Source organism: Tursiops truncatus, chromosome 1 (assembly GCF_011762595.2).
Source record: "Tursiops truncatus isolate mTurTru1 chromosome 1, mTurTru1.mat.Y, whole genome shotgun sequence".
Lineage (NCBI taxonomy): Eukaryota > Metazoa > Chordata > Mammalia > Artiodactyla > Delphinidae > Tursiops > Tursiops truncatus.
Genome location: NC_047034.1, coordinates 39,544,609 through 39,572,275, shown reverse-complemented (window position 1 = coordinate 39,572,275; position 27,667 = coordinate 39,544,609). Strand labels below are relative to the sequence as shown.

At 47.9% G+C, this 27,667-nt stretch overlaps 1 protein-coding gene across 4 annotated transcripts in view; it reads right to left on the bottom strand.

Annotated features, from left to right (window-relative positions):
• TRAF5 (TNF receptor associated factor 5) overlaps window positions 1–27,447 on the bottom strand; it is a 46,145-nt gene extending 18,698 nt beyond the window's left edge. The window contains exons 1-3 of one of the 4 annotated variants that reach the window (XM_073802998.1): window positions 27,324–27,447; window positions 12,702–12,845; window positions 2,674–2,752 (exon numbers count right to left, since the gene is read on the bottom strand). The gene's annotated coding sequence lies outside the window, so the exon portion shown is untranslated. Of the gene's footprint in view, window positions 1–2,673; window positions 2,753–12,701; window positions 12,849–27,127 lie in introns of all 4 variants that reach the window. The other 3 variants (XM_073802988.1, XM_073802993.1, XM_033853013.2) reach the window with 3 other exon arrangements.
• Window positions 27,448–27,667: the final 220 nt, after the last annotated feature.

The following is a 27,667-nucleotide window of genomic DNA, read 5'->3' as shown; positions in this document are numbered from 1 at the left end:
CCCCTTGCTTCCTGCACTCCAACTACACAGGCCTTCTTTTAGTTCTTCCAATATATCATGCTGTCTTCTGCCACAGGGCCTTTGCACGAGCTGTTGCCTCCGTGCTTCCACTATCCCCTTCCAGGCCTCCTCATTTAGTTAACTCATATTCATGCTTCAAATTTCATTGCAAGCTTCATATTCTCAGGTAAGCCTTTTCTTCTCCCCCTGGTCTGACAGCAGGAGGTCTACTCATCAGTCTGTAAAACATGCAAGGCTTCCAGGGGGTGGCTAGGGGATAAAGGTAAGTGTGTGTGGGGGGGGGGTGGATTTTTTGCTTATAATCCTTTTGAATTTTTGAATATGGATATATTATCCATCCAAATATTTTAAAAATATACAAAACCAAAAACCCATTCATCCACTGTTACATCTGTCATAGAACCAGGTTCCACTCCTTCAGAGCAACGCTTGATTTGAGATTGGACACGCACTTGTGTGATTATTTTATTTATATCTATGCTCCTCAGTGATACACAGATAGCATCTGGTCTTGCTCACTGTTGTATTTCCAGCCCTTGGCACTAAGCCAGGTGTGGAGAACAACTCAGCTATTTGTTGAGTTAAAGTTATTCAATGGACTTTTTGTGAGACCCTCAGCAGGGCAGCTCTAAGTAGTACTGGCCTCTAACATAGTGATTCTTTTTTTTTTTCTAATAGGTGAGGGAAATTAAGAGGTGCAAGCTTCCAGTTACAAAATAAATGAGTCATAACATAGTGATTCTTAACCTTTTCTGAGCAAGGACTTCCCCTGGCTTTGAAAATTTGATGAAAACTCTAGACCTTCTCCCTATAAAATAGCACACACGTCTTACATGTGTACCCTTAAGGACCCTTGGGACCCCCACCGGGGTCCCCAGGTTAACAACAGTCTGTCTGCCCTGCAGGCATGCTGCTACTTTTGGCACAGTGCCAGGAGTCGTGGTTTCAGTGTCTGCAAACAGTGAAAGGATGGGTGGTCCTTGGGGGTGACATCCCTCCATGTGGCTGTGGTACAGGAAGGCTTGGCCTTCAGGATGGCTTGTTCTTGGGATCCCTCATGATTCTCCTGGAGCTGACCAGTTCAGCTGGGCCTGGGAGCAGCTGTGTGGCCTGACCACGTAGGCAAGAGATGGGCAGCCCCATTCAACCCTAAGCTCTGCCCAGGTCAGCTGCTGAGTCCGGGCTGTGGCCTGGATGAATGGAGCAGAGGAAGCAACTGGCCTCTTTCAGCGAATAAAGCTTGCTCTCTGGAGAAGCCCAGCAGACCAGGGGATTGTCTTCTTTGTCCTGGGGTTTGAGACCAAAGCCCCACGTTTTCCTCCCTGCATGTTTCCTGCAGAATTTCAAGGGTGGGAGGTGAGCAGAACAAGATGTGATTGTTCCCCCTTTGACGTTGTTTACTCTTGAGATTTAACAAAAAAGTTTTAATTATGATGATGAAGAGGCACAGCACTTGATGTACACAAACAACCTAATAACCAAGACTCACCTTTCTCTCAGAGAAGGGGGAGAACCTATTCCAAACTGCCCTAATCCGTCCTGTGTCCTCTAGTCCCAAGGGAGGAGAACAATTCACGTCCTATGCCCCTGTAGGATTCTCTCTCAAGATCACACTCGTGTCTATGTCACAGAGCATCTAAATTTGGACCCTCAGACATATACTCTAAAGCAGCAGGTCTGTTGAGCCCCCAGAACAAGGGAGTAGGATGTACAAAACTCAGTTTGGGTTCCCCTCCACTACATTCTATCCTATTTCCTAGCACAAGAATTTAATGTGCTCATCTGTGTCTCTGTCTTTCTCTACCTTCCAGTCAATTTTGCTGTGAACCAAAAATCACTCTACAAAATAAAATCTCTTAAAAAATGTGAGGACAACTAGGGCACCTACTAGGCACTGGTGAGGGACCACAGACACCTAAGTGCACAGGAGGAACCCCCAGCAACCAGTTGTTTCAATTATACTTTTATTTTTCCTAATATTTTTTTATCTTTCTTATTTTTATTATATTTTTTTGCGGTACAAGGGGCTCTCACTGTTGTGGCCTCTCCCGTTGCGGAGCACAGGCTCTGGACGCGCAGGCTCAGCGGCTGTGGCTCACGGGCCCAGCCGCTCTGCGGCATGTGGGATCTTCCCGGACCGAGGCACGAACCCGTGTCCCCTGCATCGGCAGGCGGACTCTCAACCACTGCGCCACCAGGGAAGCCCTATATTTCTTATTTTACTTTGTTCTTTATTCTTTGATATTTTACTGCTCCTTTTGTTTCTTTGTTTCTTTGTTTCTTTTTTTTTTTTTTTTTACCACACCACAAAGGCTGTGGGATCTTGGTTCCCAGGCCGGAGGTCAGGCCTGAGCTCCTGTGGTGGGAGCTCCAAGTCCAAATCGCTGGACTAACAGAGAACCTCAGACCCCAGGGAATATTAATCAGAGTGAGGCCTCCCAGAGGTCCTCATCTCAGCACCAAGACCTGACTCTATCCAACTGCCTGCAAACTCCAGTGCTGGACATCTCAGGTCAAACAACTAGTAAGACAGGAATACAGCACCACCCATCAAAAAAAAAAAAAAAGAAATGACAAAAACTATGTTACAGACGAAGGAGAAAGGTAAAAACCTACAAGACCAAATAAATGAAGATGAAATAGGCAACTTACCTGAAAACGAATTCAGGGTAATGATCGTAAAGATGATCCAAAATTTAAAATACTCTAGAAGGAATCAGTAGCAGCATAACTGAAACAGAAAAACGGATAAGTGAGCTGGAAGATAAAATGGTGGAAATACTGCCAGGGAGCAGAATAAAGAAAAAAGAATGAAAAGAATTGACTACAGTCTCAGAGACCTCTGGAACAACATTAAATACACCAACGTTCGAATTATAGGGGTCCCAGAAGAAGAAGAGAGAAAGAAAGGGTTTGAGGAAATATTTGAAGAGATTATAGTTGAAAACTTCCCTAAGATGAAAAAGGAAATAATCAAGTCCAGGAAGCACAGAGGGTACCATAAAGGATACACCCAAAGAGAAACATGGCCGAGACATATTAACCAAACTTTCAAAAATTAAATACAAAGAAAAATATTAAAAGCAGCAAGGGAAAAGCAACAAATAACATACAAGGGAATCCCCATAAGGTTAACAGCTAATCGTTCAGACTCTGAAAGCCAGAAGTGGGTGGCAGGACACATTTGAAGTGATGAAAGGGAAAAACCTACAACCAAGATTACGCTACCTAGCAAGGACCTCATTCAGATTCGATGGAGAAATTAAAATCTTTACAGACAAGCAAAAGTTAAGAGAATTCAGCACCACCAAACCAGCTTTACAACAAATGCTAAAGGAAGTTCTCTAGGCAGGAAACACAAGAGAAGGAAAAGACCTACAAAAACAAACCCAAAACAATTAATAAAATGGTAGTAGGAACATACATATTGATAATTACCTTAAATGTAAATGGATTAAACACTCCAACCAAAAGACACAGACTGGCTGAATGGATACAAAAACAAGACCCTTATATATGCTGTCTACAAGAAACGCACTTCAGACCTAGGGACACATACAGACTGAAAGTGAGGGGATGGAAAAAGATATTCCATGCAAAAGAAAATCAAAAGAAAGCTGGAGTAGCATTTCTGATATCAGACAAAATAGACTAAAATAAAGACTATTAAAAGAGATAAAGAAGGACAATGCATAATGATCAAGGGATCAATCCAAGTAGAAGATATAACAATTGTAAATATTTATTCACCCAACATAGGAGCATCTCAATACATAAGGCAAATGCTAACAGCCATAAAAGGGAAATAGACAGTAACACAATCATAGTAGGGGACTTTAACACCCCACTTTCACCAATGGACAGATCATCCAAAATGAAAATAAATAAGGAAACACAAGGTTTAAATGACACATTAAACAAGGTGAACTTAATTGATATTTATAGGCTATTCCATCCAAAAACAACAGAATACACCTTCTTCTCAAGTGTGCATGGAACATTCTCCAGGATAGACCATATCTTGGGTCACAAATCAAACCTTGGTAAATTTTTAAAAATTGAAATCGTATCAAGTATCATTTCCAACCAGAATGCTATGAGACTAGGCATCAATTATAGGAAAAAAAACTGTAAAAAATAGAAACACATGGAGGCTAAACAATACACTACTAAATAACCAAGACATTGCTGAAGAAATCAAAGAGGAAATCAAAAAATACCTAGAGACAAATGACAATGAAAACACAATGGTGCAAAACCTATGGAAGGCAGCAAAAGCAGTTCTAAGAGGGAAGTTTATAGCAATACAATCCTACCTCAAGAAACAAGAAAAATCTCAAGTAAACAACCTAAACTTACACATAAAGCAATTAAAGAAAGAAGAACAAAAAACCCCAATGTTAGCAGAAGGAAAGAAATCATAAAGATCAGATCAGAAATAAATGAAAAAGAAATGAAGGAAACAATAGCAAGGAACAATAAAACTAAAAGCTGGTTCTTTGAGAAGATAAACAAAATTGATAAACCATTAGGCAGACTCATCAAGAGAAAAAGGGAGAAGACTCAAACCAACAGAAGTAGAAATGAAAAAGGAGAAGTAACAACTGACACTGGAGAAATACAAAGGATCAAGAGAGATTACTACAAGCAACTATAGGCCAAAAAAATGGACAACCTGGAAGAAATGGACAAATTCTTAGAAAAGCACAACCGTCCAAGGCTGAGCCAGGAAGAAACAGAAAATATAAACAGACCAATCAAAAGCACTGAAATTGAAACTGTGATTAAAAATCTTCCAACAAACAAAAGTCCAGGACCAGATGGCTTCACAGGCAAATTCTATCAAACATTTAGAGAAGAGCTAACACCTATCCTTCTCAAACTCTTCCAAAATATAGCAGAGGAAGGAACACTCCCAAAATCATTTTACAAGGCCACCATCACCCGGATACCAAAACCAGACAAAGATGTCACAAAAAAAGAAAGCTACAGGCCAGTATCACTGATGAATATAGCTGCAAAAATCCTCAACAAAATACTAGCAAACAGAATCCAACAGCACATCAAAAGGATCATACAGCATGATCAAGTGGGCTTTATCCCAGGAATGCAAGGATTCTTCAATATACACAAATCAATCAATGTGATACACCGTATTAACAAACTGAAGGATAAAAACCATATGATAATCTCAATAGATGCAGAAAAAGCTTTTGACAAAATTCAACACCCACTTATGATAAAAACTCTGCAGAAAGTAGGCACAGAGGGAACCTAAGTCAACATAATAAAGGCCATATATGACAAACCCACAGCCAGCATCATTCTCAATGGTGGAAAACTGAAACCATTTGCTCTAAGATCAGGAACAAGACAAGGTTGCCCACTCACCACTATTATTCAACATAGTCTTGGAAGTTTTAGCCACAGCAATCAGAGAAGAAAAATAAATAAAACGAATCCAAATCAGAAAAGAAGAAATAAAGCTGTCACTGTTTGCAGATGACATGATACTATACATAGAGTATCCTAAAGATGCTACCAGAAAACTACTAGAGCTAATCAATGAATTGGGTAAGGTAGCAGGATACAAAATTAATGCACAGAAATCTGTTGCAATCCTATACACTAATGTTGAAAAATCAGAAAGAGAAATTAAAGAAACACTCCCGTTTACCACTGCAACAAAAAGAATAAAATAGCTAGTAATAAACCTACCTAAGGAGACAAAATGCCTGTATGCAGAAAACTATAAGACACTGATGAAAGAAATCAAAGATGATACAGACAGAGGGAGAGATATACCATGTTCTTGGATTGGAAGAATCAACATTGTGAAAATGACTATACTACCCAAAGCAATCTACAGATTCAGTGCAATCTCTCTCAAACTACCAATGGCATTTTTCACAGAACTAGAACAAAAAATTTCAAAATATGTATGGAAACACAAAAGACTCCAAATAGCCAAAGCAATCTTGAGAAAGAACAATGGAGCTGGAGGAATCAGGCTCCCTGACTTTGGACTACACTACAAAGCTACAGTAATCCAGACAGTATGGTACTGGCACAAAAACAGAAATATAAATCAATGGAACAGGATAGAGAGCCCAGAGATAAACCCATACACATATGGTCACCTTATTTTTGATAAAGGAGGCAGGAATATACAATGGAGAAAAGACAGCCTCTTCAATAAGTGGTGCTGGGAAAATTGGACAGCTATATGTAAAACAATGAAATTAGAACACTCCCTAACACCATACACAAAAATAAACTCAAAATGGATTAAAGACTTAAATGTAAGGCCAGACACTATAAAACTCTTAGAGGAAAACATAGGCAGAACACTCTATGACATAAATCACAGCAAGATCCTTTTTGACCCACCTCCTAGAGAAATGGAAATAAAAACAAAAATAAACAAATGGGAGCTAATGAAACTTAAAAGCTTTTGCACAGCAAAGGAAACCATAAACAAGACGAAAAGACAACCCTCAGAATGGGAAAAAATATTTGCAAACTAAGCAACTGACAAAGGATTAATTTCCAAAATGTACAAGCAGCTCAATATCAAAACAACCCAATCCAAAAATGGGCAGAGATCTAAATAGACATTTCTCCAAAGAAGATGTACAGATTTCCAACAAACACATGAAAGGATGCTCAACATCACGAATCATTAGAGAAACGCAAGTCAAAACTACAATGAGGTATCACCTCACACCGGTCAGAATGGCCATCATCAAAAAATCTACAAACAATAAATGCTGGAGAGGGTGTGGAAAAAAGGGTGGAATGTAAATTGATACAGCCACTATGGAGAATAGTATGGAGGTTCCTTAAAAATCTAAAATCAGAACGACCATATGACCCAGCAATCTCACTACTGGGCATATGCCCGGAGAAAACCATAATTCAAAAGACACATGCACCCCAATGTTCATTGCAGCACTATTTACAATAGCCAGGACGTGGAAGCAACCTAAGTATCCATCGACAGATGAATGGATAAAGAAGATGTGGCACATATATACAATGGAATATTACTCAGCCATAAAAAGAAACGAAATTGAGTTATTTGTAGTGAGGTGGATGGACCTAGAGTCTGTCATACAGAATGTAGTAAGTCAGAAAGAGAAAAACAAATACCATATGCTAACACATATATATGGAGTCTAAAAACAAACAAACAAATAACAACAAAAAACGGTTCTGGAGAACCTAGGGACAGGACAGGAAAAAAGAGGCAGACATAGACAATGGACTTGAAGACACGGGGATGGGGACGGGTAAGCTGGGACGTAGTGAGAGAGTAACATTGACATATATACACTACCAAGTGTAAAATAGATAGCTAGTGGGAAGCAGCTGCATAGCACAGGGAGATCAGCTCGGTGCTTTGCGACCACTTAGAGGGGTGGGATAAGGAGGGTGGGAGGGAGATGCAAGAGGGAGGGGATATGGGGATATACATGTGCATATGGCTGATTCACTTTATTATACAACAGAAACTAACACAACATTGTAAAGCAATTATACTCCAATAAAAATGTTAAAAAATAATTTGAGGACTCCCAAAGAGTTTTTGCTTATGTCAGTTATATTTATTAACATTTACCATACCTGAGAGTAAAATTGAGGAATTAAAGAAAATATTTCTTTATTAATTCACTTTAAGATAATAATGAGCCAATTATATGTTAACATAAATAATATTTTTATGAAAAATAATCATTTTCCGAAAGAAAAAAGATTAGTGAGAAGAGTGGCTTTTTTTTTTTTTTTTTTTACGTTTTTGCACATATCAGTTTGGGCTTAAGAGAAGATAGCTGGATTCTCTTATCTACTCTGCATTCAGTCTGTTGCATTAACACATGTCATGTAGCTTCTGGAAAACACCACTGTATACTCATTAAAGGAGAGTAAAGATGGAAAGCGACATCTTAGTATTATTATGCAGATAGTTTTGCCCATGCAGATCCCCTGAAAGGGTCTCAGGGAGCCCCAGGCAGTGGTGTGGTGGTAAATGCTTAACAGTCTGCTCTCCTTGGGGAAAAATTCCAAGTCAAAGTTGTCAATTCTGTGCCTGAACATACCTGAATGATGCAAGAGCCGATTAGCTATAGGAAACCCATGTCCCAGTAAGACCTACTCCAGCACCCCGGGGCCCCTGAAGCCCGCTTTTGGGACCATTGGTCTATCAGGCTGCCCGGTGGCCTGCTCCTTGTCAGTCTTTGTACTGGCAGGCCCAGCATGTGACCCTCACAGACAGTCTCCTTGCTCCTGCTGGATGGCCAGTGGAGGACAGGACAGCCCGGCCACACTCTCCCTACCACTGTGTGTCTTACCCGGCCCTGGTCAGCAGGCCTAAGTCATCCGCTGACCTTGTTCACTCTCCAGTGTCGTCTTGTCCAATACTTGTTTTCTATGCAATCGAGTTTTTATCTCATTAGATAAAAAAAAATAAGCACTTGTGTTTTGCTCTACAATATGGACTTGAGAAGTGTCAGGGGGATGTTCTTATACGGAAACCGAGCAGTGAAGTTTCCCAGGGCAGGGTCTGTCTCCATCCTCTGAAGCTCCTTCAGGCCTGTGACTCAGCTCCAAAAATGGAATCAATGCACTGCGCTGGCTGACATTAGACAGCCCCAATAATAGAACTATAAAGGTTGACGTTTCTTTGTCTAACAAATATATTTCTCTAAGCAATTCAACATTTCCAGCTGGTACTCTGTCATTCCCAGGTTGCTATTTAGTGGAAATAAGAGCTCCATTTTATTAAAATCTTTCCCCTCTGGGTATAATAGCTTATGTAACAGGAACAGCAAAAGATTTCGGTTCTTATAAATAAGAAAAAAAAATCATCAAAATTACTATTAGAGCGTGTATATCTCCTTACTGCAGTAAACAGTGTCCATTCCTGCCATTGATGGAATTATAATGGTCCTCCTGCTGAAGAGTTATTAACTCAAACCAAGAAAGACAAGAGAAAATCATATCCCATCTGCTACCTAAGAACTCTTTTTGAGTTTATTTTAAATGCCATTTTTAAGCTTCATAAATTGATGCACCTTTTCCCTGAGAATTTTCTAGAAATTCCAAAGAAAGGCTAGGATGTCACGATTTAAAATATTCCCTCCCTCCCTCCTTCCTTCCTTTCCTCCTTCCTTCCTTCCTTCCCTCCTTTCTTCCTTTTTTTGAGAAGCTTTGACATGTACTTTAATATCTGGTATATCTAGGCCCTCAACCCGACCCCACTGTCCCTCTTTACTTAGATATTTCTTCTGACTCATTTTTGGGGAACACATAATACATAATCTAACATTCTGAAGCAGCATGAGTTTGGCTTTTCGTTACAATAAAAAGGACACATGTCTAGCAGAATTCACTCTCAGGTTTAACACACAAAAAAGGAAGGTCTGTCTGTCCACACTACGTCCACAGTCCCCCAGCATCTTGTATAGATTAATGAAGGTTTGGAAAACTCAGGAATGCTTTTATGTATTATATTTTACTTCATAGCACATAAGCTCAGGAACTGTCTTCAGGGTTTTCAAGTTCTGATTCTTGAAAGTTCAAGATCAAATCCCAGAGTGAACAGGGTACAGGGCCAGAGACCTGGGCTCAGCTCCTGCTCTGCCACTCACCAGCTGTGACCCGTGGGAAGACACTCCCACAGATCCCTTGTTTGTACATCCCTGCACACACTCAGCATGTACTTGTCCTGGGTTGGGTCCTGAGAATGCGGAGACCTGTGACAACACATCTGTCCCTGAGGGTCTCCAAGGGGAGCAGAGGAAATCAGACCCAGGAATGATATATGGCAATACCCTCGTGGCTAGTCCCCCCAAGAGAGATTTAAACAAGCTGCTGGAGCCCAGATGAGGGGTAGCTAATGCTTTCTGAGGTGTCTGTGCTGATTCCAGAGAGAAGAAAACATCTCCGCTGGTCTTGAAGAAGGAGGAGGCATTTTCTAAATGAAGGAGATAAAACAATTTCCCAGAGGGTATCACAAAGTTCAGGAACAGTTAATGATTAACTGTAGCTGAAGTGAAATTAGGGGAACACGCCAGTCATCCACCTGTTTGCTCTCAGATCCATCCTCTGCCCTGCCTCTGCCCTGGTCTGCATCGTCAAGGGGGCTGGTCCCCCAAAAACTGTGTTTCCATAGTCCCCTGGCTTCTGGCTCCATTCAGCCAATGAGAGACACGGGCAGGAGACTGCAGGGTAAGAGGAAGGGAGTAGTAGACCATTTCTCCTGCATCCCTCAGTGTCAGGCAGCATCTCAACAGTGACTGGGCTCCTCCACGGCTTTAATCCCCACCAATGGCCCCTCTCTCTGTGAACTAGCTCCACCAGGCAGGTCCCTGGCTCCCAAGCTCTGGAAACACCATCTCCTCTCTTGGTCCCTTCTGCTCTAGAGGGGGTGGGCAGCTTCCCACTACGAGTCATCTTGGAGTTGCCTCACTCCGAGTGTCCTGTTTGGCTTCCCCGTTTTGCTATCCCCTGTGCCACTAAATTCCCAGCTGGGAACACCTAGAAAGGTCTCCGTGAGATGTGTGTGTGGAAGGGGGGGAAGAGCACGTTGTGAAGAGCCCTGAGTGTATGCTGGTCAGGAAGTCCAGTTTTCACTCCATGGTTTTCATCTCTTTAGGGACGACAGACATAAAGGACAGGCCCAGGCGGGGAGTTGAGGGGAAGAAGCTACTAAAACAGACCAAAGAGGATGACGACAGCCTGATCTAAGGCAGGGGCAAAAAGAAGCTATGTTCGTGAGGCATTCTTGAGAGAAAATGCATAGATTCAGAAATGGGTTTGATGGAAGGGCCAAGTGAGAGGACATGGAGGATGACCCCAGGTTCCAGTTTGGAGGGCTGAGTAAATCATGGCACCAATGGGAGAGGATGAAGGAGAGAAGAAAGTGAAGGATGCCGGGAGGAGACATATCCAGGTTGGGGTGCCTTAGGGACAATCTTAGAGTAATGGGGGTGACTCAGACCAGCCGACATCTAACATCTCTTCCAGAATAAATTATATGATTCTGAGGAATGGCCACATTTTCTTTGTGGTCTCAATAATTGTTTTAACACTGCCCAAGGTGCTAATTTTTATTTATTTATTTATTTTTTACTTTGCAAGTAATTTGGTTGTCATTTTAGTGATGACATTTGACATAACAGGCTTAGATCTATGTCAGGAACGTAAGGTCTGGCGAGATAAGACATCCCAGAGAGCCAGCAGTGCATGAACTCCTGGAAGCTAGTACTGGGGTCTGCTGTCTGGTCCTTCCCCATCACACCCACTGCTACAGCACAGCCCCGTGTTTCTCCCTATTTGGGATTTAATCAGTGCTGCTTCTCCCAAAGTTAACTCCCATTCAGCCTGTGTGACCTTGCACCCACTACTAGGTCTGAGATCCCTACTGCTAATGACTGGATTTGACAGCAGTTCTTAGGGTCCAGGGGGTGTTGTTAAATGTACCTCGGTGCCTGGATGGGGGAGTCTGAGGACTGTGGGAGAGGCCTGTAGCCCTTCCAGAGGCCCCTTTGTAAGAAAGGGTACTGACAGTCAAGAGAGATTGCTTCCTTTGGGAGGTGAGACCCGGGTGATAAGATGGGGGCACAAAGGCTGGCCAGGTGCCCCAGGATGGTCCTTGAGCCAAGGGCAACAGATGGGTAACAACACACCAGCCCATGAAGCTGCCAGTTATAGGGTGGGCTGCCAGGAGCCAAACAACCCATTTCTCAGTTCTGCTCAGGCCTCGCCAGGACCTTAAGAAGCCGACTCCCCGAGGTTCACGTTAACAGGGGGCAGGTGCAAATATGTTATTCCCCAAACCCACCCGAGACCCAGTGACAGGTCCTGGGCTTAAATTAAAGGAGGGGAGATGTTGGTTATTGATGAGGAAAAGTTAAAATGTGAAATCCCAAGATGCTGTGACTCAGGGAGATGCCCGAACCTGTGCCCTGGGCAGTGATCTAATAGAGAACAGCCTTGGCTGGTATGGCCAGATGCCCACCTGTTGAAGGACAGGAAGTTCCCTTTATCAAAGTCACACCTGGTCCTTGAATTCTGAGATGCTGCTCTTCCAGGAAGAATGGTTACTACCAGAAAAATGAAAAACAAAACAACAACAACAAAAAAAAAAAAAAGAAAAGAAAAGAAAGAAGAAGAGGAGGAGGAGGCAGCAAAAGAGGAAGAAGAAAAAGAAAAGCCCTTTATCTAGCACGTTGCCTCCACTGGCACAGAGAATGGAGATGGGCCCAAAGTTGTTACCAAAGCCTCTGTCTGCAACGGCCCAGAAAGCTCCTGAAGGTGAAACCCCTCAAGACAACTGCTGGCCTCTGCCCCCGCTCATGCTTCTCTTCCTCTCCGCTGTTCCTACAGCCTAACACAACAACACAACCACTGTGTGACCTCCAGGACAGACTGGTTTTATTTTCATCAACCTTTAACCATGCAGGTTAGACAAAGAGGAAGGGCCTTGGAGAAACTCAGGTGTAAAGAGGTCATTTCCCATCAGGTCTAACGTGACAGGGAGACCATGCAGGGAGCAGGTGATCCCACCACAGCCAGATGACATGTGACAACAGCCCCCCAAACCCAACTGTCCCATCCACACGATGGCTGGCTTTGGTGTCGCAGAGGCAGAGGAGGGTGTCTTTTCTTTTCCTTACACTTTTGCAGAAGAGGGTTTTCTTGGACACGGGATGGAGAATGATGTGGGTATGGTTTTAATTCCTTTGAAGAGAAGTGTGATGTCTCTCCAAGTTGTCAGGAGACCTCTGGTTCCTCATTTCCTCTGGGAGTGCAGCAAAGCACTGCTGGTGGAGAGAAGGGGGGGTCAGGGGCTGAAGGGCATTCCTGAGGCCCTCCTGACTCTGTGGCCGCTGCTGCTTTGACATCAGTCTCACTCAGGGAAGCCTTGAAGGGAACTCTCTCCTGCTTAGAACCAACCAGAGTCCGCCTGGCTCCAGGTGATGCTGCAGAAGACCTCCGAGATTTGCTCTCGGAAGTTAGAGCAAGAGGGAAATAATAAAGACTGCTGACCTTCCCATGCAAGAGCTTCCTCTATAAGAAGCTCTGACTCAAGTCAAAGCTTTGACCCTCTGCCTCAGCTCCACGCCCATCACAGTCCCCACTGCTGTCCGGGTTTGGCTCAGCAAGCTGCTCGAGGGTGGGGCTGTCCTCATTAGTCTTCAGACCTTCAGAGCCAGCCGAGGCCCGGCACAGATCACTCCATCAACATTTGGTACAGAAGAAGGGAAATTCGGGATCAATGTAAGGCCTCAGTGGAAAAGGGCTATTGGAAGGAGGGCCATGAAGACAACCTAGGACAAATCGGAATGAAGCAGACGGACGGCAAGGGGGCGATATGAAAAGATGTGAATGGAACCTAAGGGCTGGAACTGGACATGGGTCGCGATTACACTTACTGAGGCGACGTGCAGGCTCAGAGCCAGCGAGTTTATATACATTGTCTCATTTTCATCCTGACAGCAACCCTATGATGTACACATTATTATTATCATCCCCAGTTTCTGAATGAAACATCTCCCAAGTTCACCTGTACTCTGCCCTTGAACAAGCCGGAGGCCCAAATCATCTGGGTGCTGGGGTAGGAGGTGAGGCCCCATGAAGGTAGTTTGGAAAAGCACAGTTATATTCATTTGATGATCTAAACTGTAACCACATAATCAGATTTGACAATTAGTCTCTCCTAAACTGTTGCCCTCTGGCCATTTACGTGGCATTTGACACGTCCTTCTCAAAACTCCCCGGGGGTGGGGGGGGACACGTACCTTTTGGTTCTCCTGAGGCCCAGACCACACCTCCAGGCGGCTCCCCCCACAGGGCTCCCCTGAGGCTGGGTCAGCTCTCTTGCCACAGCTCCCACCCGCCTCATTTGAAAGGCTCCCTCACCCTCAGCCAGACTGCATTTCCCAGTGTGAGTGAGCATCCCTGCTTCATCGAGGCACGGGGCTACCATCTCAGACTCCGTTCTCCCTCCCGTCTCCCTTCCTGATGGGCCTTTTGCTCCCACAAAGAGGCTCTCAGAAAGTGATGGAGATTCCACAGACCCTGCAAGTGGAGTGACATGGAAGCTGGAATACACAGCCAACGGACAACAGTTCAGATTTAGCTTGGCACTCAGAAGCATTTTTAAGCAGGGACTGAGCCAGGCCCCACCCTCCATGGCCTAAGGGTGCTCTAAGGAAAGGGGAGAGACCGGAGACCACCCTAGGCAGGCTACAGAACAGACGGGCTAAGGAGGATCCAGAAACCTTGGCTTGACCTTTTGGTGACTTTTAGCTACCAAAGGCCAACATCATTGGAGCTGTGCCTCATCTTCCCACAAGGCTCACACACACCTCCCACTGCGTTAGGTTCGTACCTCCAAAGCTGACCACAGATGTGTGAAGTACTGTCGACTGCCAACAGCCCCCAGAGCCCTGGAAGACTCTGTGGCTGGGGCATGAGTCGATGTCCTGGGAAAGGCAGATGGGCAATCCCCTCCTGACCAGCTGTGAGGCCAGCTCTGGCCCAGGTCTGGGGAGGAAGCACACGGGACCGAAGGCGGCCCTCTCCCCCCAGCCCTGGGGGGAGAAGCTTCCCGAGGTCCGTTACCCCAGGCACACCCCAGACGGCCAGCCCACACATGGGCAGGCAGCCTAGAGTCCCCTCAGTTCAACGGTTGATGTTGGGCTATTGGGACTGATGGGCTTGATCAGGACGACAGAAGAGGGAAAGCAGGTGGGGAGTCCAGGAAGGGGACCCAAGAAAAGCAGACAGAATCTGAGGAGTGGCTTCCCCCAACAACTGAGCCAGTCAGCTGTGGAAGGACTTAAGGGATCAGCTAGCCAGAAGTTTCACAGTTGTTTTTAAAAACAGTGAAACTTATCAAACCAAATCTCAAGAAAAACCAAATCCATAAATAAAGGATTTGTACAGAGAACCTGTCTGGTTAAGCAAGGCCTGTTGGGTTGCCTACAATCTACACCCCTCTGGCAGCTCTTCTGGGTAATTGTAGGGGTTCTACAGTTTGGTTTTTTCAAGTTAATAATAATATGTACTAGTGCTTTGCAATTTGTACTTTCACATACAATGTCACACCCAGTCCTCACACTAACCCCATAGGAATATCATGGTCATATTTCTGATGAAGTACTTGAGGCCCCAAGTTGTGAAGCACCTATGCCCCAAATTACACAGCTAACATGTGATGGAGCAGGAACTTGAATCTAGGCTTTTTGACTACAAATCCAGTACTCTTTACTCCATGTCATGTCCAGAAGTAAAGGTACCACAACCCAACTGGTACCGAAAGGGAGGTCTTGATGAGAGGCAGTAGAGCCTGCTGGTTAGAGACCAGCTCTGGAACCTCACCACTGGGGTTCAATCTTTTCTGCCATTCACTTACCTGTGTCACCTCTCTTCATCTGCAAAATAGGACAATAGCACCTGCCTCTAAGGCTCAGTTAATATTAAACGTATTAATCTACATAAATTACCAGCACACAGTGTCTGGCACAAAAATAAGTGCTTAATACTCATGCTTGTCCATTCTTCACTCCTGGCCAGCATTTATTCAGTGCCTGCTGCATGCAGAGGTCTGAACCTCATTCTATTGTGGGAAGGGGTGCAAGTGGGACAGGACCCCAAGTTCCTGTTCCCAAGATGTTTTCAGTCCAGTGGGGAGCATGTCTAGGCACAAAGCACAGCACCAGTTTCCGAAGTGGTTGGGTCCCTGGATGCTCTGCTAAGAATGTGCCCTGGAACATGATAAAAATGCTGGCTTGGACACCATACCCCAGAGAAACAGACCTCTGCTTTGGGGTACTATTTGTTACAATAGTTTAGCATGGCCTAATTAATATGTTTCAGAATCAGGATCTCTCAGTGGTAGCTAGAAGTCTGCTTTTTTAATGAGTTCTCAGGTTCGATTTTGCAGCCCGTTACAGTGTGAGACAAGCCGAGCTAGACCACCGTACCGGCTTCCGGGTCACTTTCTCCTTGCTGGCCACTCCTCACTGCCCCACCTCTCGGGCACCTAGGCTGGTGCTGGACCTCTGCTCTCTTCCATCTACACTTGTGCTCTTGGTGAGCCCATCTCGGCTCCTGCCTTGGATGCCATCTAAGGCTGACAATGCCCTGGTTCCTATTTGCAGCCTGGACCCCCATCCTGAACTCGAGTCATCCCGACTGCCTAGTCCATAGCTCCATGTTTGTTCACTGAGCACCTCAAACGTAAGACATCCAGCCCCACCCAGCCTGCTCCTCCTATACCGCCTTCCCCCACCTCAGTAAACCAGTACCGCCAGTCACCCTGTTGCTTGGACCAAGAATTCTGGAATCATCCTTGGCACCTCTCACTCTCCATCCCACAACACCAAATCCTATTGGCTCTTCCTCCAAGCATATCTACCTACTTCTCTCTACTGTCAGCATAACCATCCCAGTCTAAGCCACCGTCACCTCCCCACTGGATAAAGCCCTCGTCTCCTAGCTGGTCTCTTCCTCTGCCCCTGTCCCTTTACAGTCTATTCACAACCCAGCAGTCAGAGTGATCCTTTTAAAAACAGAAGTCAGATATGTCACTCCTCTGCTCCAAAGGCCCCATCTCACTCAGGGTAAAAGCCAGTGTCCTCAGAGTCCTGTGATCTGGCCTCCATTCTCTGTCCCCATTTCCCAGCGCTTTCCTCTGTTCACACACTCCAGTGACACCAGCCTCGCTTCTTCTTGACTAGTAGGAGAGCCTTCTGCGTGCTGCCGCCCTGCCTGGAATGCTCTTCTGCCTGACACCTGAATAGCTTATTCCTCACTTCTGGTACCTGCTCAGGTGTTACTTCACAAGTGAGGGCTTCACCGACCCACGTAGAGTAGCAACATCCCCGGCAGCCCCGTCATCACCTGCTGCATTTTTCTCCAAAGCGCTTATTACCATGTAGCTTGGTATACGCTTGCTTCTTTACTATCTTCCTGCCAGAATATAAGCTCCATGAGGGCAAGAATGTTTCTTCTGCTTCCTGAGGTAGCAGTACTTACAACTGGGCATATGATAGGCACTCAGTAAGTACTCATGGGAAGACTGAACAGCAGCCTTACAGTTTCTGCAGAAAGCAGGACAGGCTCTCTCCCACGGAACATGCTCCCCAGGGCCTAACACTTCATCTCAACCCATTCTGAGTCCTGAAATTCTACCAGTCACAGCTAGAGAAGGCAAAGCTGGCTAATGATGGCTGACTTGGGTGGGGGGGGTGTAGTCAGTGTAAGGAGGGGGAGGGTCTAGCTATCCGGGGCTGGAAGAGTGGAGCCTGAACAGTGCTCCTTACTCCCACCAATGTGAACTAGCCCCTGGGTGAGGTGTCCCAGTGGGCAGCCAGGTACCTGCGAAAGAGAGAAAATGCTGAGAAGGACTTCTTTCTTCTTTTGCCACAAAAACTTCTACTTAGAAAACAATCATGGAAGAAGTGTTCAAATAATTCAATCTAAGAAGATGTGATAAGAGGTATGGAAAATGAAAATCATGAAACAATTGTCTAAAGGACTAAGGACAATAAAAAAGAATATCATAGAACTGAATCTATAATTATCATAGAACTAAAATCCTAGACAATATCAACATGGCGAGATGTGGGGAAAGACCAAAGGGACAGAGCAGTGCAAAATATTTGTCTGATTAGAAAGAAAATAGAGATCTTGAGCCCCTCATTCTTGAGAAGGACTTTTTATTCAAAAAACAGGTACGGGGGTCTTCCCTGGTGGCGCAGTGGTTGAGAGTCCGCCTGCCGATGCAGGGGACACGGGTTCGTGCCCCAGTCCGGGAAGATCCCACATGCCGCGGAGCGGCTGGGCCCGTGAGCCATGGCCACTGGGCCTGCGCATCCGGAACCTGTGCTCCGCAACGGGAGCGGCCACAACAATGAGAGGCCCGCGTACCGCAAAAAACAAACAAACAACAACAACAAAAAAAACAGGTACGGGGCCCTCAGCGAGGTGCCTCACAAGGTGCTAGAGATCTAAAATCACATTTGCTGGATTCCTTTTCCAGAGACTTCATCAGGTAACAGAGTTCTGGGCCAGTTTCCCTTTCAGCTCACTCTCTTGTTTTCAACATCTGTTTCACACCGTTCTCTTCTGCACAGACCTTGACCACACTCCCCGTCTCCCCAGGAAACCTCATTTCCTATTGCACAGAAAATAGAAGTTTTCAGAGCAGAGGTACCTCCACTTCCTGCCACCAGGACTGTACATCCGGCCCTCTGTGCAGGGGGACCCTGCTCTGCCCTTCCTCTGCCCCCCCCAGGGCCCCCGCAGAGGTGGCCTCTGCACCAGGACAAGCTCTCCACCTGTCCCAGCCTCCTGCCTCCTCAGGGGTTTTCTGATGGGAAGAGGCTGCTTCTCCGTCAGCCTCCCCCTTTCAGCTGGCTTCTTCTATCAGCGCTCACACAATCACAAATCTCTCCCGAGATGCAAGCAACCCCCCAAATTCTCACTCTCATATTTCTCTAAGGTTCGAGCTCTGCTTCCTCTCACAGCCAAACCTCCTGACTCATCCTCCCCCTCTCACAGCGGAGTGACTATCTCCACCGGCCTCTCTTCAACGCTCAGCCCACTCCGGCCTGGCTCACACCCCACCAAGCCCCCCAAACTGCTCTCACCCAGGACCCAGGGACTCCTGGGTCACTTAAGCCAATGGTCAATTTTCCATCTTCATCTTAAGTGGCTTCCCAGAAACATCTGATGTTAGGGACCCCGACCCCCATCCCAAACCCAAACACACACTTTAAAATATTTTTTCCCCTTTAGCTTCCCTGAAACCACACTGTCCTGGCATCAAAGACCACATACGAACTAACGACCCCCAATGTCTCTCTCCACTGCATCTAGACCCACATGTTACTGCCTTCCTAGTGTTTCCTTTTCAATGTCTCACAGGCACTCCAAAGCCACCACATCCAAAATGTGGTGGCTTCCTCTCTCCAGTGGTCCCTCTCGGTGAAGGGCCGCTTTTTATCTTGCTGTTGTCACCAGACAACTGGTATCATTGCTGGTAGTGCCCTCTCTCCTCCCTCACAACCAACCCCCGATTCAAGCCACATCCCTCTCCCCTGGGCCTCTGCACCAGCCTCCTATTACTTGTCTCCCCTCCCCTCCTGTGGCTGGTCTCCCCTCCCCTCCCCTCCTGTGGCTGGTCTCCCCTCCCCTCCCCTCCTGTGGCTGGTCTCCCCTCACATCCCCTACTGTGGCTGGCCTCCCCTCACCCACTCACTCCCCCAAAGCATCCCTCACACAGCAGCCTGATTAGCCTCTGAAAAAGCCAAGGTGTTCTCACTCACACAGATTTTCCACAGCCTCCCGTTACTCTCACAGTTCCAAACCCTTAACTGAGCTACCGAGGTCCCACCCACTTCTCCAGGTTATCTCCCTCCCCACCCCTTACTCTCCAGCCTCTCTGGCCTTTTTGCCATTCCTCACAGGAGAGGAGAACCTTCCTTCCTTCCAGCCTTCGCCCTAAGGCTGGTCTCCCCAAGCCCAGCTTAAGCATCATTATTCAGCTAATCAGCCCCTTCTTCCTCAGTACACGCCCTATTATCACTCTGTACTTCTCCTTCATAACACGTATGATTACATTCATTTCTAATGTAACTATCTGTTCAGTATTAGTCTACATGAGCAAATAGAAGGCTGGGCTGGGACTGTGTCTTTTTCAAGGTGCTGGCACAGAGCAACTGCTCAAATACCTGAGTAAATGAATAGCTGCCACTCTGGGTGCCTACAGTGTGCTAGATACCGTGGCCAGATGCTTTCTATGGGCTGTTGCACTCACTCTGCACAGCAGCCCAATGAGGGATGGGTACTAGTTTCATTACTCACGTTCATAGTTTACAGGTCGGGTCCTGAAGCTCAGGGAGATTGAAGAGCGTGTTCAAGGTGACGTAGCTGGCAACTGCCTGGTTGGGATTCAACCTCGGGCTTGTCTCCTATCAAAGCCACTTCACCACGCTTCCCTCCGTACTCCCCGTGCTCACACATGGCCCTAGACACAGTGGGTGATCAATCTAGGGGGATGGACACCCACTCTGCCATCTCACTTGATCATCGCAGTCACCCTTGAACTCTACACACGAGAATTACAACCCTCCTTTTCCAAATGAGGAAAATAGAGTTTGAGGGATCCAAAGTGTCACCCAGCGGTAGGCGGCCGTGTCGGGCTAGAACCCAGGTAATCTGGCCCCTTATCTAGGGTGGTTCTCTCTAGAGCATAACTATAGTTAGGCACTGAGGTGGGATTATGCAGGGAAGCTGTGCAGAAAAGCGTTAACAGAGCAGGCCTGCACCTGCTACCCCTAGAAAGGTCTGCTTCCAAGGATGGGCCTCGGCTGATGTCCGGAAAGGTGGATTCGGGGTGGGCTCTCACCACCCTGAGTTGCTCATTGTGCCTGAACTGTGCAAACAATGGGATTTAGGCTGAACATCTGTTTTGTTTTGTTTTGTTTTGTTTCTGGAAGTCTGAGATTTTGGTTGTATGCTAGGCAGAGGGTGCCTACATGACCGGTCCTCAATAAAAATACTCGGCACTGAGTCTCTAATGAGCTTCAATAAAAATACTCAATAAAAATACTCGGCACTGAGTCTCTAATGAGCTTCCCCGATCCTCAATAAAAATACTCGGCACTGAGTCTCTAATGAGCTTCCCCGATAGACAACATTTCACATGTGTCGTCACAGTTCAGTGCTGGACGAATTAAGCACGTCCTATGTGAATTCACTGGGGCAGGACACTTGGAAGCTGGTGCCTGGTTTCCTCTGGACTTTGTCCCATGTGCCTTTTCCCTTTGCTGATTTTGCTTTGTATCCTTTCACCGTGATAAATCTTAGCTCTATGACTATAGGCTGAATCCCGTGAGTCCTCCTAGCAAATCACTGAACCTGGGCGTGTTCTTGGAGACCAGCCTTCCTAACGAGAAACGAATTTTGAGTTTTCTTTGAAAAGAGTGAGAGGGGCACGGATTAGTAGATTAAAACAGGAGGCATTCCAGGAAGGAGAAACGATGTGAAGAAAGTTAGGAATAGATAAGTCAGGTGTAGAAGGCCCTGCCGCTGTTCCACATGGTCTAAAGAGAGCTGACACTGAGAAAATTCCGCATTACAGTTATGAGGTGGAAGAGACAGGGGTTACAGCAGTCAGTCACACTCGTTAGAAAGACCTAGTGTCAGTGAATTAGCATCACAGAAAGATTGAAAGAATTTAGCATCTGCCCGTCCAAAGCAAATACATGGCACTGGGCATTTTTGAGGAAGTCTATGGGAGTGCTATGGAGAGGTTCAAGCAACATCCCAAATTATTAGGTTTTTTTCATATAAACCACCTCAACATCAATCTGCTCTAGAATAATCTACTTCCCATACATTAAGAACAACTATTCCTTCCTTCCTTTATCCCTCAGAAATGCCTCTGCCCGTGGTTCAACATTCCCTCCTCTCCCTCCCGTCTGTCCACCTTCCTCACGCCTCAGGAGGGCTTCCTGGAATGATCCCATCCAGTTGCTGAATCACTTCTTTTATTTATTCTGCATCTACTTAACACTCAAGCTTTCACTTCATAGTACATTAGTTTGCCTTGAACCCAGGGAAGCATGGGAAATTCTCCTAGGTTGTACCACAGATATCTGCCCAGCCTCTTCCTCAGAATCCCAACATCCTGAAGGTAGATGAGGGACCTCTGTGACCTGCTCAGCTTAACCCCACCCCCTGCCTCCATCCTCCAGCATCAAGGACTCCTCTAACAGAGGCTCAGAACATAGCCTGGCTGTTCCAAGCCATCCCCTTTAGGAAGGGAGCACAGAGAGGGCTCTGGCTGGCAGCTTTGTCCCAAGTCAACCTCACTCCTCATCCTGCTCTCACTTCACAGCTGGATCCCACTGAAGTAATGGCTCTGCTCCTGGTGAGCCACACAAGCCAGCACCTGTATTTTGCTTCCTAAATCCGTTTTATTTCTTCTGTGGGGTCCCTGTGTTGCCTCCCTGCCCAGCACTATGATTCCTCCAAGGCTGCACTGCTCTGCCCACACGTCCTTCTAAAGGACTGGAAACCTGCCCCTGAAACCCACCCCCTGGGGCTGAGCCTCCTCTATCTCACGCTGCCAGTCCCCTCCTCTGCCCTCTGCCTGCCAAGGGCTCGGTCCAACTTATCCCCACCATGCCCTGCCCCATTCCAGTTCACCGACTCTGGTCCCTGAGGTTGGCCTGGTCTAGAGATTGCAAAGCGACAGCAATAGGCTAGTTTAAATGATGGTCTAGCCTGGTATGTGGCAGTTCTTGTGCTTGTCTGTTTTTAATTTAAATCTGAATGCCTTTAGGCTAGACGCATATTCTCCACCTCCCCGGAGACCCCACAACTCCCTATGCTGTCAAACATGCGGGAGACGAAAACCAGCTTTATTGAACCCGCCATACCCTAGGCTCTGTGTATATTTTGCCTTATTTAATCCTTCCAGCAACCCCAAGTGGGTGACATTACTATCTCTGTTTACTGGTGGGAAAACAGAAGCTCATGGAAGTTGGGCGACTTGCCCACATCATACAACTACAACCAGCAAGCCATAAATCCAGACTGGAACCCAAGCTTGCCAGATTCTGAAATCCATCCTATTCCCACTACGCCATTGGTGGAAGCAGTAGGTCTTGATTAGACTATGCATTAAGGAGTCCCCTCTGCAACAGTGTGGAAGAGAAAACAGAAGGGAAGGAAAGCGAGTGAATGGACAGTTCAGCTAGTACAGGAAAAAGTGGGGGGCGGACGGGAACTCAGGTTGCAGCCCTGGGAATAGACAGTAGATCAGGACCGGCTGGGGAGAGACAGGACAGAGGTGGCTAAGGGACAGCAATGATCTCTGCAAGGGTTAGGGAGAACGTGGAGGAAGAGGCAGCTTGGGACGGTATCTAAGGGGCCCCTGAAACATCACGGTGAGGATTTTGTGTATCCATCACAAATCAAACTGGCCAAGAAGAGAGCTGGGTGAGAGGTGGAGACTTGATCAGCCTTTCCTTAAGAGCGCTGGTCAACCTCGGGTGCACAGGAGGGTTCCAGGGAGAGGAGCGTAGGAACGGCAAGCCAGCCCGAGGACACAGTGTTGGCCCCATTCTGACACTTACAGGGCAGGAGGAGGACGAGAAGCTCGAGGTCAAGGAAGGAAACGACAGTGGGGACGGTGTGGCCCCCTCCAAGGAGCTGAGCAACAGCTGCAGAGCAGGCTGGCGACTGAGGATTACCAAGCCCTGGAAGCCTTGCAAAGGGCAATGTAAGCAGCAGGGCAGGTGCACGGTGCCGAGTGAGGAGGAGAGCACCAAGTGCAAGGGCAAGTGCTGGCTGCTCTTTCTAGGAGCTGGTCAGTGAAAGGGAGAGGAAACGTGGGGTCTTCTTGTTTAAGAGACTGAGCATGTGGTGGAGGGGAAGGAATCAGTGACCAGAGAGTTATGAAGGGAATCGTCTCCGTCTCCATCTCCATCTCCGAGGGAGGAGAGAGCTGTATCAGGGGTGTAGGTGGAGAAGGTGCCCTCCCGCTGGCCAGGAGAGCACCTTTTCCTTGAGAGAAAAAAAAAGCTATAGGGGAAATTCCAGGGATGTTCTGAACTGGCAAGGAGGGAAGCTGATGGAGTGTGTGTCAAGAAACGAGGCATGAGGATCTGCTGGAAGTGAGATGGGTACCTCCTCCCACAAGAACCTATCTCCCCACCCCCAGGGAGGGGCGCTCACTGGGCTCCATCAGTAACCCCAGGGCCACAGAACCTGCACGGACACTTGGGTGCACACTGCTCTTGCTACAGCGCCGTCTAAGCCTGTACCACCGCTTGCCTCCAGGTAACAAAATGCAGAGAGTGCTCATCACTGTCACTGCAAATGGACTTCGAATTTTTCTATGAGGACCACTGAGTATTTTCACTTTTATTTTCCCCTGGCCCTCCAGCCCACTTCCTCACAAGACAGGGCCTGCCGGGGACTCTAGGGGGAAAAAACCGCTGTGTAACCCTCCAAAAAGCTTTGCTCTGCGCAAAGCAACAAACTCACTGGGGCCCGACCATGGCCTCAGCAGCCCTGGGGATGACTTGTGCCCTGCAGCTTGCTCCCCTCTAACCCTCACACACACACACACACACACACACACACACACACACACACACACACACACACACACACACACACACACACACACACCCATCCACCTACTACACTCTGCTGGGGTGATAGCTCCTGCCCCAGAGGAACGTCAGAAAAAGCCATCACCTGGACAGGAAGAGCTGTTCAGAGGCAGAGTCGGCCACTGATCCCCTTCCCCTGGTCTGTCAGCTCTTATTAAAGACCCCGGATCAGTGACAGAGGTGTCAGGCAGCCTTTGATGCATGCCTTTCTGGTTTCCTCGCCCTCCTGCCCAGAATCCTGGCTTCCTCTAGCTAAAAAACTAGGAGAAGAGCACATGGATTGGAGTCTGAAGACTTGGGCTGGAGTCCTGGCCGGTCCCTACGTGCTGTGAGATCTTTCAAGTCACTTCTGAGGTCCGGCTTGCAGCCAGGTAAAGTGGAAGGAACAGCACCTATCTCTCCCTGCTCTCAGGGAGGCAGTGAGAAGTTCATCAGGTGAGACAGGCTATCTCTCAACTGGATGGTGCTACTCTGACTTCGGGGGTTTAAGCCAGTCCTGCTGGCAGCTCAACCTGTCTCTCCAGGGCCTCACCCAGCACACGTTCCCCAGCCATCAGGCCCTGGCAGCTCAGAGCCCAAGGGAGACACAGCTCAAATGAATTCAAGGCCAACATTTGTTTAGGCCTCCTCTGTGCCAGATGCCAGAATACAAACAAGACCAGACACAGGTCTCGCCCTGAGTTCACTAACCGAAGTAGAACTAACAGAGCGGGTGTCTGTTCATGCCGTGGCCAGGTCAGAGTCTGGAGGAGAACTTGCTCTGTGTTGCCGGGAACAGACCACACACGCATTATTAGAGTCTGGGTCCCCTTGTTAACCCTTCTTGAGGGGGAGCTGGGCAGATGTAGCTCTCTGTGAAACCAGGGTGAAGGGCCTGGAGCAGAGGAACCGGAGTCCTTGGAGACCCAGGCCTGGCCCAGCAGTGGAGCCCAAAGGGTTATTTCACTTCTCAGTGCTTCACCCGCACCAACTGGGCCATGTGGAGAATAATCCTGCTTTGGCTTGAATCTCAAGGGTATCGTGGAGAACAAAATGAGAACAAAATGACAAGAGCAATGACAAAATGCTTTGAAAAGGAAAGAGCTTTATAAACAAGGCACTATTAGTTTTTCCTCAGGGTCCTCTCCAGTAAAGCTGAGATAATCACAGGAGGTCTGTTTGTCTAAATGCTGACGAGCCTTTCCCATGGCTAGCCTAATGGCACTGACTCAGAGGCATCCAGCTCCCTCACTCTGCAGTCATCTCCACTGAAATATCTCAGTCCCTACAGTTGGTACTTCCAGCGGACTCGACTCCATCTCCTTTCCATATTGTTTCCGCTACTCTGCCACCCACAGCCAGCGGGTACTCAGGTGATGCTTGCGGACTGATGGAAACACTGCCCGTCTTTCTCCTTACGCCAGCCACAGACCTCTGCCCCGAGGACCTGAAAAAGTCACTACCTCCATCACCGCCCCTCTGGCAGAACTTCCAGAGTTTGGCTCAGATGGGAGGCTTTCTCCTGCCTATGTCCAGGACCCAGCGAGAGAGGTTCCAGCATCTGAGCACCAACCCATTCCACTGAGTTCAAAGCAAGAACAAAAACAAAACAAAAGCACCTTGGTAAAGCTAGACATTTTCTGCTTCCACCTCACATTCATCTTTTCTACAGCAATTTCTGTCTCTCCAGTCCAAATTAGAGTTGGAGGTGGGAATGTTTAGATGATAAGGTTTTCACCCAAACCATCAACTGTGCTAACGCCCCGTCTTCAGCTGTCTGTGTGTAAAGCACTCCGGATTTGAGAGGTTCTAGCTCAGCCTTTCCCTGCCTAAAATTATCTCACACACCCCCAGAACGGCTCTACTTCCAGAAGCACTTCAACCAATTTCTTTGTATTTTGTGTCTTCCTTTTAAAATGCAAATATCTCTGAAAGGAGGAATGCATTCCACTGACCCGACCACAGTTCTCACCCAGCACCTGTGTCCAATAAATATTTACTTAATCCCATTGCTTACTAGAGGCCTGTCCTCAAGGGACTCGGGTCAGAGCCCGGCGCTGTGGAAGGTGGGGTGCGCAGGGGGCAGTCCGGGCGGGAGCCACGCCTCATTTCACCAACCCCACCGCGAGCCCTGAGCAACCCTGCCTGCCACAGCGAGGTAACTGAGTTCTGATGAAAGTAAATCTGAAATAGCCAAATATGGAAACGCTGCAGGAGGAGGCAGAACCAGCCGAAAGAGTCGGAGGAGACGGCCAGAGGGGTTAGTGGCAACAGCGTGGCCCCAGTATTCACTGAAAATTCTCAGAACTGCCAAAACCCTGCAGAGCAGTAACGAGGGGAGGCAATCTGGTTTCCACCAATTCTCTGTGTGTCCCTGGGTAACTCATTTCAACCTCTGTGAGTCTTGGTTTCCTGCAAGACCCCTCTGAGCTCCCCTTGGCTGGGGGTGAGGGTGGTTCTAAATGAGCACGCTCAATCGAACAGTTCTTGGAGGTTTCCATTCATGCCAACATTAAAGTTTCACTCTAGAATACTTTGGCTGGAAAGTCATGCAAACGTGGAAAGAGGGGGGACCTAAGGGCATGGAGGGGGAACCAGGGGTTTGCAGTGCGGGTATGCGGGGCACGCCTTAAGGTCCTCCCCCACCTGCGCACCCCGACCTGAACCTGGCCCCTCCAGTTCACACTCACGCCCTGGAGCCGCTCCCCGGCTCGGGACCCCCAGTTTCCGTCCTCGCCACATCCCTCCTCTGCTAAGAAAACCCGCTCCGGGTTCCCGCAACCCAGGTGCCCCCCACGCCGCACCCACTCGCGCGCATCAAGGACCACCTGCTCCTCCGGCTTCCCGCGACCCCCGGTCCGGGCCCCGTCGCCTCCTTCCGCCCACCCCCCGCGCCCTCCCGGCGGCCGTCGGGGACTCACCGGGCTCGAGTGGGACGGGCAGCCAGGCCCGGGTCCCCGCAGCCCGGCGGGGGGCTCCTGCCGCCGCGGCGCTTTCGGTTTCAAAGTAAATGGGATGAGCCGAAAAGCGCTCCTCGGTCCCCTCACTCCAGTCCTACAGCTTGGGGCTCAATCCCCGCGGCGCAGCCGCCCCGGGCGGCGACCGGGCTGGACTCACGTGTGGGCCGGCGGGCGGGGGTTCGGCCGGCTCCCGGCTGCAGGCGCGCGAGGACTCCAGGGCTGCGGCGGCGAGGCGGGGGCTCGGCTCTCAGCCCCGGAGCCCGGCGCTCGGAGCCCCACCCCCGCGGAAGGAGGTCGGGCCTGGGGCCCTGAAGGGGCGGGGCCACGGGAGCGGGGGCGGTGAGGGGCGCAGGCTCCCGGGTCGGGAGGAAGCGCAGGAAAGTGTCGGGCAGGACGGTGAGAGGCAGTTACCCAGCCCGTAAGAGACCTAACCTACCCTCGCTAGAATCGTGAGTACCTACAAATAAAAATCATCTCTGGTTTCCCTCAGGGGCGTTTGAA